This window comes from Panthera leo, chromosome F3 (assembly GCF_018350215.1).
Source record: "Panthera leo isolate Ple1 chromosome F3, P.leo_Ple1_pat1.1, whole genome shotgun sequence".
Classification (NCBI taxonomy): domain Eukaryota; kingdom Metazoa; phylum Chordata; class Mammalia; order Carnivora; family Felidae; genus Panthera; species Panthera leo.
In genome coordinates this window covers 39455582-39468226 of record NC_056696.1, presented here as the reverse complement: position 1 = coordinate 39468226, position 12645 = coordinate 39455582, and the positions used below count along the sequence as shown (strand labels likewise).

Genomic DNA, 12645 nt, shown 5'->3' with positions numbered 1-12645 from the left:
TTGGTGCAATTGTTAATGGGTTCGATTTCTTGATTTCTCTTCCTGCTGCTTCATTACTGGTGTATAAAAATGCAACTGTTGTTCACAGAGCTAGGACAAACAATACTAAAATTTGTATGGAATCACAAAAGACCTGAATAGCCAAAGCGATCTTGAAAAAGCAAAGCGGGAGGAATCACAATTCCAGACTTCAAGTTATATTACAAAGCTGTAGTGATCAAGGCAGTACTGGCACACACACACACACACACACACACACACAAACCACAAAAACAAAAACAAAAAACAAAAAACAAAAAACAAAAAACAAAACCCAAAAAACAGACACATGGATCAATGGAACAGAATAGAAAACCCAGAAATAGATCCACAACTATATGGTCAACTAATCTTTGACAAAGCAAAAAAGAATATGCAATGGAAAAAAGACAGCCTTTTCAACAGATGGTGTAGGGAAAACATGCAAAAGAATGAAACTGGACCACTTTCTTACATCATACACGAAAATAAATTCAAAATGAATGGAAGACCTAAATGTGAGACAAGAATCCATCAAAATCCTAGAAGAATTTCTGGCCTTCCCTTTCAATTCATCCTTATGAACTCCCACCACCATCATCTCTGCCCAGCAAGGAAACTATTTTTTGCTTCCGTGAATCCTAATAGCATTTTGACTAGACTTCTCTTGTGGTTTCTATTCATTATGATAATGATAGCACTTATAGCTGGTTTCCTTACAAACAGTAGGCTTATTGAGGTTAAGGTCTTTTTTGTTTTTTCCCATAGTCCATACCTCAGTAACTTTGTAACATATTAAACACTCCATAAATTTTGTGGAAAAAAAAAATGAACGATGACATCTGTGTAGAAAAAAATAGATGACGTGATAAATGAACAAAATGAATGAGCCCTTGACTTAACCACAATGAAAGTTCTGTGCTGACTTTTGCCTAAAAGTTCAAATAAACCTAAAAACTAGGATTTAGTAGTATGCTGTGGGAATTTGTCCTTGATCCTATGTTGAACCCTTCAATCCTTCATTTCTTCTCTCATTCATAATGTCCTTCTATGTGCCAGGAACTATGTTCACTCGGGTGGGAGCAGAGGCGTAAAACTCAGAAGGCTTGGTCTTTGCTGTCTAGTAGACTCTGGGAAAGCAAAAAACAATAATAAAAAAACAATGATAGAGAATTAAAATGATTGGCTACAGAAGGTGAGTGGGTGAACTGGAAACACAAAGAAAAGAGCAGTTGATCTGAGGTGGGAGGAGGGGAGGCATTGGAAAGGCTTTATACAGAAAGTGACCCTTGATGTGAGTCTGTGTTTGGAAATTTTATCAAATTCAGACTAAGAAAAAAGGTGTGCTTATCACATTTACCGAAAATACAAAACTAGGAGAGACATAGTAGATGACAAAGTTAGGAATTAAAAAAAAATTATGATAGTGGTGCTTCTAGTAATTTCTACCAAGGAGATAATCACACAAGTGCAGAAAGACTGTTTACCATAGTTCTGCTTATAAAAGTGTAATTTGGAAGCAAATCACTTGTCTAAGTTGTACTTCACAAATGCAATAGAACACTACACAACCATTAAAAATAATGTTGTTATTCTCTATTACCTGAAAAGATGTGTATGTTGAGAGAAAAGAGCATGTTATAAGACAGAATATAGTGTGATCCCGTTGTAAACATTGCACATTCACATCAATATGCATGGAGTTTCTTTTTTAATTAACCAAAGTGGAATTACACCGTTTGGCAACTTGTATTTTTTCTGTATTATGCCACAGGTCTCATTCTAAACTTAAAAATGACAGAACACAGGCACCTGGGTGGCTCGGTCATTTGTGTGTCTGACTCAGTTTTGGCTCAGTTTATGATCCCAGGGTCATGGGATTGAGCCCCATGTTTGGTTCTGTGCTGAGCGTGGAGCCTGCTTAAGATTCTCTCTCTCCCTCTGCCCCACTCCCCTGCTTGTGCGCTCTCTCTCTCTAAAAATAAATAAGCAAATAAGTAAATAAATAAGTAAATATTTTTAAAAAGACAAAACATAGTTAACAAAGCAATGGTAAACTTACTATTATAAATAATGTTTTCTTTGATACCATTATAAAAATAAAATTGTGTGTTGATTTTTTTAAAAATGCAATCACTCCTAGGTGTAGAATTGGGGATGATTTTTACTTTCTGTTTTGTACTATTACCATCTGAATTTTTACAAGGAAAAATAATTTTTTTAAAGCATCAATCTACTCTTTTAATCATAAAAAGCTAGCTACGTATCAAAATAAACAAGCTGAGACAAAGAGGGATATTTTATATCCTCCAAATAAAGCACACAAAATAGGGGAGGGGCAACTTGATAGTTTATATGAATAAGATCTGGGGTTTTAATTATTCATATAATTACATGCCCACCATGCATAGCCCAAGGGTATGATGTAGTTATTAAAATTTGAATGCAATTTTAGGCTACATTAACAGAATTATAATACGCCAACCATTGGACTGTGAGCCTGTTTAACCACATATGGATTCAGTTCCAACTTTGCTCTATAGCAAGAGACATTATAATTTAGGGTGTGTTCAGCCAGAAGAGAGAGATCAAAACACTGTCACAGATCAATGTTGAGAAAACTCATAGCAATTAGCTTGGAAAAGAGAAGATGCAAGAGGGCACATGTCCAATATCTTCAAATATTTTGAAAATGGAAAGCAGCATAGAGTTCTTCTGTGTTGTCCCAAAGAGCAAAACTGGGCATAGGAATGGGATTTATACCAAGGAAGGATTCAGCACAATATCGGAATATAAATCAGAGCTGCCCCCAAACAGATCTAGCTGCCCACAAAGCAGTAAGGGTTGGAAGCAGGTAAGAGATCATTGGGGGGTTTTGTTTTGTTAATTTATTTATTTTGAGAGAGAGAGAATGAGAGAGAGAGAGAGAGAGAGAGAGCATGCGCGCATGAGCTGGGGAGGGGCAGAGAGAGAGTAGGACAGAGGATCTGAAGCAGGCTCTGTACTGACAGCAGCAAGCCCAATGCGAGGTTTGAACCCACAAACTGTGAGATCATGACCTGAATCGAAGTCAGATGCTTAACCGACTGAGCCACCCAGGCGCCTCGGTAGGAATCATTTGACAAGGAGGTTATAAGTGCTGGGAAATGGCTTCAAATAACATACAGATGAATTATATCCCTTCTATTTTTAAGATTCAATGGCTTATTTTTTCCCTCCATAAATGTGAATCCTCATTGGCCCCATATGTTCATATGTTCATTTCTGACTATATCTTCATTTAATTAATTAATTAATTTATTTATTTATTTAGGAGCAGAGGGAGAGGGAGAAGGAGAGAGAGAATCTGAAGCAGGCTCCATGTGAAGCACAGAGCAAGACTTGGGGCTTGATCCCACAACCATGAGATCATGACCTGAGTCAAAATCAAGAGTCCAATGCTTAACAGACTCAGCCACCCAAGTGCCCCTGTCAGTCATTTTAAATCATAGTCTTATAATCCTTAGCTGGGAGAGCTCATGGTCCAAAGTCCAGATGGTCATTAACAAGGTATTTCTTGGTATGAGTTCATGCCAAAAGAAATTAGAAAATGTATCTTGCTGAAAAATCTCATGTCTTTTCACTTCTAGGATTTGTTTCAATAAAGGGAAGTTTTTAATTAATAAAAGATATGCAGTGCCACTTGAAATTGGTAATGATAATTCAACTCCCTTCCCTTGATGACCCATCAAAATCACTCATAGCAGGTCTTCTATGGATTATCCCATCCTCTCTTGGCAAGGTACTTTTATAGGAACTTCTGGTGTTGGCAACAGTTACAATAAGGTTAATAACAGCTAGTAAGCTGTTAAGAAGGTTATTTTAACATAGCTATTTAAAGATGATCATTTTGGGGCACCTGAGTGGCTCAGTCAGTTAAGCATCTGACTCTTCATTTCAGCTCAGATCATGATCTCATGGTTTGTGAGTTTGAGCCCCACATCAGGCTCTGCCCTGACAGTGTGGAGCCTGCTTGGGATTCTCTCTCCCTCTCTCTCTTTGTCCCTCCCCTACTTGCACGCACTCTTTCTCTCAAAATAAATAAACTTAAAAATAAATAAATAAAAAGATCAGTTTGACAAAGTAATCTGTGCAAGAGACATTCTAGGCTCTCAATGCCATCCCTGAACCTATTTCCAATCCTTATTGAATTTTTTGTTCCATCCCTGAAAATTGCCCCATCACACAACCTTATCAATTTGTTTATTCCTACTCCATGACAGATCCTGAGCTCATCCTCACCCTCTCCCATCTAGGAAAAGGGTGTGGTTCCTTGGGAAACTGAACTCAGAAGGCCTTAGGCAGGAGGTAGGTGTGAGAAATAATTTCTCATTTCTCTCTGAAACCACTTTCTTAGATACAAACATCCGGAAGTCAAGATGTCTAACGAAGGCGGGAATTAGGGAGGATGCTAAAATAGTGCCCACCATATGGAGGCAAACCATCAGCTAGAATGGGGCTGCATTCCTGAGGGGAAGATTAATTTTTAAGCAAGATTATTTATTATTATTAACCTCTGTTGTTTCCTGTTGTACTGTATAATGTTAAAGCCTTTATTTAGTCTTTCTTAGAAGTTTTATTTCCACTTGATGATCATAACCAAACCATTTATTAATTTGTTGATTTGTTTAATCATTTATTCACTGATCCATCAAAGATTTATTGAACATTGCATTCAATAGCAGGAACACAAGAAGGAACAAGATACAGACTTACCTTCAAGATGCCCACACTCCAAACTGGATGGGATCTCCATTCTTGATGCTCCCAAAATAAAAAGGTCACACTTGGGGAAGTATAATGGCCCAGCTGTGATCTCTACTAGTGAATTATCTTCCCCAAAGCCAATCTTAAAGAAGGGGGTGGGGGTTTGTTAAGAATGTAGCTCCCTGGGGTGCCTCGGTGGCTTAGTAGGTTGAGCATCCAACTTCATTTTGGCTCAGGCCATGGCCTCATGATGCTGTCAGCACAGAGCCCACTTTAGATCCTCTGTCTTCCCCCCACCCCCCGTTCACTCTCATGCACTCTCTCTCTCAAAAATAAATAAACACTAAAAAAAAAAAAAAAAAAAAAAATGTAGCTCCCTGGGAAACTCCTATTCATCCTTTGAAACTTAGGTAAAATATTTAGAGTAGTGTCCGGTGTCGTATTTAGTAGACCCTCCTTGACTTGCCCTGATGCTGAAGAATTTTGAAGAATCCCCCAGACAACTTTTGTACTTCACTGTTTGCCTTTCTGTTTTCTTTTCCAGATAGTTAATTTTCAAAAGGAGGGGCTGAATTTTAGCATTACTGTATCCTCGCATCCGTCAGAGTTCCTGGCATGTAGCTAGTGCACTAAACACCTCCAGGAGTGAATTGCCATGAAGGCTCGGTGGTCTGCTGTTGCCAAAGCCATCCTCTTCCTGGTGTTGGGGTCACCTCTTTTTTTCAGATGATATCTCTCCCCAAACAATCTAGATACCGAGGTTCTTAGACTTGCTGAGTCACAATAGGAGAGAGACTTAGAGGGAACCTTTCTACTTTAAAGAACAGTTATTTTCATTCTCTTAAATGTCAGCATTGTTTCTGCTTCCATTTTAAGATCCCAAATAGGAGTTCTTCTTTGTGGGGAGAGCTTGCAGCTCGGTCATTTCCGGACATGCCTGTCCTTCACCCAGAGTACCACGGAATGGAATCCTTGTGTTTTCACACAGGATCGATTACTTCACACAGGAGTCGTTATCATTAAGTCTGTTTTTCAAGATAGCCTATACTGATGCCGCCAAGGTTTTATGAACCAAAAATCAGAGCTCATGTTCAATTGCATAAGGAAATACTCACAGACAGAAATTGGGACTGTCACAAATAACTGGGACATAGAATCATTGGGTCTCGTGCTCCTCTCCCCACATATAATTCTTCTGAATGTCAAGCATGTGCTCTGCTCTTCAAAAAGTATACCATGGATGTTACCAGTTTGTACAGAACCCCCACTGTTCTTCCATAATATTCCACAAGAAGGCTGCGTTGGTCTCAGGGAGAAAACACACTTGGAGCTGGGTTTTAATTCCTGGCTTTGTAACCTACCATCTTAGGCGTGACCCAGAAGTTAGTTGACTTCTCTGAGCCTCTTTTCTCTACAACAGGGTTATTTTGGGAATATATGTGATGAAGTAGATAACATGTCTAGCAGGCATGACGGACACCTGATATATTCTAGATCCTCGTTTGTCTTCTTTAGCTCCTGTGAGATACTGAAATGATCACTTCATAAAACCAAACCAAACTAAGCCCAAACAAGAGAAAAGTACGTTTTTTTTTAAAGGAAAAGACAATAGGTTTAACATTCTGGCTTCCAAAGTCCTGAGTACTTTACTCCAGGAACTGTGGTCACATTGCAGAATAACCTGGGTTACATCTGGATGGGAGTCCTCGTGGCTCACTGTGGGCCCCAGAACTGGATATTGTGTTTTGCTTTGGGTTGACAGTGGCCAATTTCCTAAGAATCAAATTCTCCATGTGACTTGCAATGTTGATTCAGCTTTTGTCATGTATGTTGATAGATGTCATTCAGAACACAGTTCAAAAACTTGTCAAAATCATATTCTGCATTCCTTCAAACTCAAATAGTAAAATTTATGGATCATCAATTTTGGTAGAAATCCAAGTTCTCTGTAAATCTCCAATGCTACAATTTCTCAGCAAGTAAAATTATGAAAGATCAGGTTTTGTCTAATAAGGGTTCTTTGTTTCAAAGTCAGCTTATTAGTTTCCTTAGAAATGTTTTCAAGTTCATTCTTGATGGTTTTTCCCTAAAATTTTCCAAGCTATTAAAGTGAGGCTGACTAATACATTATATGCAATGTAAACAAAACTGCAAAAGGAAAACAATTGAACTTAAATTTAATGACAATGACAATATGGTTGTAATAGGTTACGTGAAAACCACAGGCTATAAAACAAAGTATAGGGTGAATTTTAGTTTCCTTTCAAACAGAATGCATTTAGTTATGAAAAAAGTCCAGAAAGATATGTACCAAAGTGATAACAGTGGTTATCCCTAGACTTCAAAATTACAAATAACTTAAGCATTTTTTTTTCTAGTTTCTAACTCATGAATCAATTGACAGGTAGTCTAAAATGAGCATATGCCACTTGTTTAACATAAGATAAAAAAGCTTCAAAAGTTATTTTAATTTTTAAAAATCTGACTTTTAAAATGATAAACTGGTTGGACAATTGCATTAATGTTATTTATAGCTCATGCTATAATATTTTAAGCCAATAAAACACCCTAACCAGATAAGCATTTGGTGAAACCTCCAACCCCAGGCAACTTTTTTGTGTCCTCCTCTTAAATAGACATAAAAGAAAAATTTTTTAAAATCCCAAATTCTATGATTAATATAATTAGTATCCCTGAAATGAGAATCAGACACTGTTAAAAGAAAAAAATCAAAGAAAAAACACACAGTTTTTGAAAATTAAATTATGATATGACAAATGAAAAAAAAAACGGAATAAAAGGAAGGAACATAAAGTTGAGGAAATATCCCAGAAGGCAGAATAAAATAATAGAGAGGGAATATAAGGAAATAAAGAAAATTTAGAGATTCTATTCAGGAAATCCAACATTCAAATAATGGGGTATTTCAAATGGTGGGGGAGGGGACAAAGAAATTAAGAGAAGAGAGAAGAAACTATTGAAGAAACAACTTAAGAAAATTTCCCAGACCCTTTCCAACTGAAAGGGTCTCCAAATGCCTTCCTCAAGGAATGAGATTTCACCCACACCAATGACAGCATTAAACACTGTCAATGAGACAGAGTGGGGTTAAAGAGCCAAATTCACATCTTCCATTGTGGCGAGTCAAAGATAGAATAGAAAATGAGGGGCACCTGGATGGCTCAGTCAGAGTCACGAGTTTGAACCCCACATCAGGTGTAGAGATTACTAAAAAAATTATGGAAAAAAAAAGAACAAAAACTGAAAACCAGGAGGTAGCAATAGAAGCATATTATTTAGACATATTGAGTTAAGTAAGAAAACAATCAGTGAAAATCAGTGGCCTCTGTGAGGAGGAAATTTGAATTTGGAGGTAGAAGTCAGTGTTTCTTACTACATGTCTTAGAGAACTATTTGATTCCAGAAATCATGTCCATGCATAACCTTGATAAGAATAAAACTTTAAAAAATTCCTGTAGAAATGGCATTACTCACTGAAGGCACTTGTGTAAGGGAGCAGTGTTGATGTGATCCAAATACCGTATGATTGTTTTCTGACTTTACACAGAAATAGCCCTCAAAAAATCTAGGAATAGTTGACATATATCCTAGATGCCATTTCTCACAAATATCAGGTGTCTAGAAACAGCTTGTGGCAAGTTCTGGGTTGCAGTCAATGGATGCTTGAAATCCTGTCAAGTGTCTGAAGAGCTGATATTCCATGTTGTTGATGGAGGGGCTTCCAATGAGCTTAGAAACTGGATACACAAGACAGAACTATCCTTTTCTCGTACCATACTAAGAACTTCTGTGTACTCTTGCAGATTGCGGGTTAGCATACTTGTACATGGATGTGGGAGGAGGGGCACATGCAAGTATTCTTTTGAACACTTTTAGAGCCATACAGAAGCCCAGAAATTTGTTGCAGTAACACAGAAGGTGTTATTTTGGCCTGAAGAACTCTTACCTGAAAAATGCAACCTAACAGAGCTCTCAAGATGTCAGCCACAAAGGTGTTCCCAAGTATCTGAGTATCATCCTATTGAACAGTCATCTCACAGTTATTTTAATGTTAAAGGACTTCTGTTATGATGCTCTTACTGTCAATATATTTGATGCAAAATTGTTGCTTCCTACTTCGATAAGATAACTGGATTAGCTACTTCCAAAGTCACACTCAGGTGACGCAGAACACTCTAGACCATCAGCTAAGAGGTTGGTGCTTACTCAGTTCATGGAATAATTGTTATTTAACTATAAAGTAAAATAATAAAGAGCCTACAATAACGCCTTATTTTATACTCGTTAGGACTGAAAGTACTTTCCATGATTTACTCAGTAGTGTTTTACACGTTTTGAAAAAGAATGGCTAACGGTCTAGGATTTAGAGACAATTAGGTTACTGTTTATGGTGTCAAGAACTGAAAGTCTGATTATGTTGCAGAGACCCACATTACCCTCAACTACTCATGGTGAAGTGAAACAGGATGTAAATTATAATGGACCCATTGCTTTTGCAAGCTGCTTAATCTTCTCAGAAGATGTCAGCTTGAGTCCAAAAATTTGTTGAGTAAAAAACTCAAGATATTTGGCAGAAATGGTAGATTCAGTTTCACCTTCTAAAGATGGGCTACACGTGAAACTAATTTAACACTGTATGGTAACTATGCTGGAATTCTAAAATTTAAATGAATGAAGGAAGGAAGGAAGGAAGGAAGGAATAAATAAATAAATAAATAAAATGGGTTCGATAAAATTTTGAATCCCTCTTAGGAATTTGTATTTATATACTATCTTCTATAAGAAAGTCACCAATTAATTTTTGGTCTACCATATGAAGAGAGCAAAGATGATAACTCTAGGCATAAAAGAAAGAGAAACAGACACAAATAAGCCATTTTATTAGTTAAATGGAAGTGTGCAATAGTAGAACAAATGCCAAACCAAGAGCCACGAAATCTAGGTTCTATCTTTGCTCTGTTACTTTATTTTGTTACATTGGGCAAGTAACTTATTTTCCTCATTTTTTAAAATGGGATTCATTGAGTCCAAAATGAAATCATGTTCCATAAAAGTAACTTAAAAAAAAACCCATAAAGTAGTGTGCAAATGTTTAAAAATGAACAAATTAAATGCAAGGAACTGGAAAAGGGAACTTGCATAGGGCTAGCCTTAGGAGTTCTGGCTCTTACAAATACTATGACGAGGGTTAGACTTATGGGGAAATTTCCAAACATTTTGGCCTTAGGCCATTTTATGGTTGATTTTTTAAATTTCATACTTGTTCTTTATTTCAAAGTAGGTTTTTTTGGTTTGTTTTTGTTTTTGTTTTTTGTTTGTTTGTTTTTACTATGTTTAATACACCAAATTTGACACCAGTTGGCATATGTCTAACAGAGAAGCCCTTGGATTTGAGGACAAGTCTGGAGACTAGGATTCTGGAAGTTAAATATCCAGGCAATTCAAGCACCCAGCAATGCATGTTCCTAGTGCGCACTCAACAGTGCATGTTCAGTGAAGGTAGGTCCTGATGAAGTTCAATGTGAAAGGTACATAAGGTCAACGCAGCACCTTAAGATGAGAATTCTATTGAACTACACTCTGAAGTCCAAATGGTATGTATTCCAAGAACTGCAGTTGGCTTTGGCAAAAGATACAGCTCGGTTCAACATGCCAAGACTTTTATGCTTTTTTATGCTTTTCAAAATTTTCAACAAACCATGTCAATTACTTAGTTAATTTGTTGGCCTAGAACAATTTGCCCAAATTCCCTGAAGAGGCTCCTGTAGCCTCTTTTTGGTTCATAGCAACAACTTGTCCCTATGTTCTGTCACCAGATGGCAAAGTAGCATAATACCCCTATGTAATTATGTCTACTCTATGTGATTATCTTCTAGACACAACAGGAAGTATGGAAGTTGTTGTTAGCTCTGATCTTCTGGGAAGTTCTAGGAAGCTTAACAGGTTGTTAGTTTCTGCTAAAATGTTAAGATGGTTTTGCAAAACTCTTTCCTGGAAGTGTATAGTGACCTTTCAAAATGAAAGTAGAAGTCTAGATTTCTAGCAGATACCATTCATACATAAGTAGCAGAAGAGCTACTCTGGATATTTCACATTTATTAGGTTTTTATGCTTATGAAGCTCTTTTTACATTATTTGGAGAGGCAGTTCTGATTATAAAAGAAACACAAACCCATTGGAGACACAGGAGAGAGTAAGGATAAAAATGCAGGAAAAAGACATTTCCTGGAGTTTTACCACATAGTAGCAACACTTAAAATATTTTGGTGCATTTTGTCCATTTTGTAAAATGTGTTTTCTTATATGGTTGTGATTATATTGTGATACAAATTCCTATGCAGTTTTCTTTCTTTCTTTTTTTAAAGTTTATTTATTTAATGGGGGGAGGGGCAGAGAGAGACAGAGACAGAATCACAAGTGGGCTCCACACAGAAGCACGGTTTGATCCCACGACGGTGAGATCACAACCTGAGCAGAAATCAAGAGTTGGTCGCTTAAACGACTGAGCCACCCAGGTGCTTCTGTAGGCAGATTTTTCTTATTTAACAGTTTACACTTATTGCCCTGTGCCATTAAAAATCTTTTAAAATTGACTTTTAGAAAATATTTTTCTGATAATAAGAAATATACAAAGTTTGAGAAATATATAATAGTATAAGGGAAATAAAATTTGTCCATAATCTTGGGGTGCCTGGCTGGCTTAGTCAGAAGAGCATGTGACTTTTGATTTGGGGTCATGAGTTGGAGTCCTATGTTGGGAGTAGAGAATACTTATAAAAATAAAATCTTTTTTAAAAATGTTTACTTATTTTGTGAGAGAGGAAGTACACGTGTGTTTGGGAGCAGGGGAGGGGCAGAGAGAGACCAAGAGAGAGAATCCCAAGCAGGCCCCATGCTTAGTGCAGAACCCAATGTGGGGCTCAACCTCACAAACTGTGAGATCATGACCTGGGCAGAGATCAAGAGTCACTTAACTGACTGAACTACCCAGGCATCCCCCTAAAATAAATTCTTTAAAAAGAATTATCCACAATCTTACAACTAAAGGTAATCATCAATACTTTGGCATATTTCCTTCCTTTTTCTTTATGTTTTTTAAAAAAATTTTAAATGTTTATTCATTTTTTGAGAGAAGGGAGAGAGAGAGAGAGAGAGCGCGGGAGGGGCAGGGGCAGAGAGAAAGGGAAGCACAGAATCCAGAGCAGGCCCCAGGCTCTGAGCTGTAATCAACACAGAGCCCAATGTGGGGCTCAAACTCACGAACCACAAGATCGTGACCTGAGCCAAAGTTAGGTGCTTAACTGACTGAACCACTCAGGTATCTGTTCCTTTCTCTTTAAATGCATTTCCTTTTACACAGCTGGGGTAATACCTTTTGTAAAATCCTGTTTTCTTCACTCATTTATCTTTTTTTTTAAGTTTATTTATTTATTTTGAGAGAGACCCAGATAGCGCAAGTCGGGGAGGGGCAGAGAGAGGGAGACAGAGAATCCCCAAGCAGGCTCCGCACTGTCAGCCTGGTGCCCGATGTGGGGCTGCAACTCAGGAAACCGTGAGATCATGACCTGGAAACCGTGAGATCATGACCTGAGCCGAAACCAAGAGTCAGACGCTTAACCAACTGAGCTACTCAGGCACCCCCCCCTTCACTCATTTATCTTAAGCAGTTTCCCACATGATTAAAATCTTTCCCAAAAGATTGTTTTTAATGTCTGCGGTGTAATGTTATATCAATACACATAATTTCCTTCACCATTCCTCTTCTTGGGGCTTTTTATTTTTTTTAATTTTTTATTTTTTTATTTTAGAGAGAGATCAAGAGCAAGCCAGGGAGAGAGGCAGAAGGAGAGGGAAGGAAAG

General features: G+C 37.5%; 1 long non-coding RNA gene across 1 annotated transcript in view; it reads right to left on the bottom strand.

Annotated features, from left to right (window-relative positions):
• Positions 1–865: 865 nt before the first annotated feature.
• The window catches only part of LOC122211907, a 23033-nt gene continuing 11253 nt past the window's right edge, over positions 866–12645 (bottom strand). Inside the window, exon 4 of the long non-coding RNA XR_006198896.1 lies at positions 866–1148. This is a non-coding gene — a long non-coding RNA (uncharacterized LOC122211907). The remainder of the gene's footprint in view (positions 1149–12645) is intronic.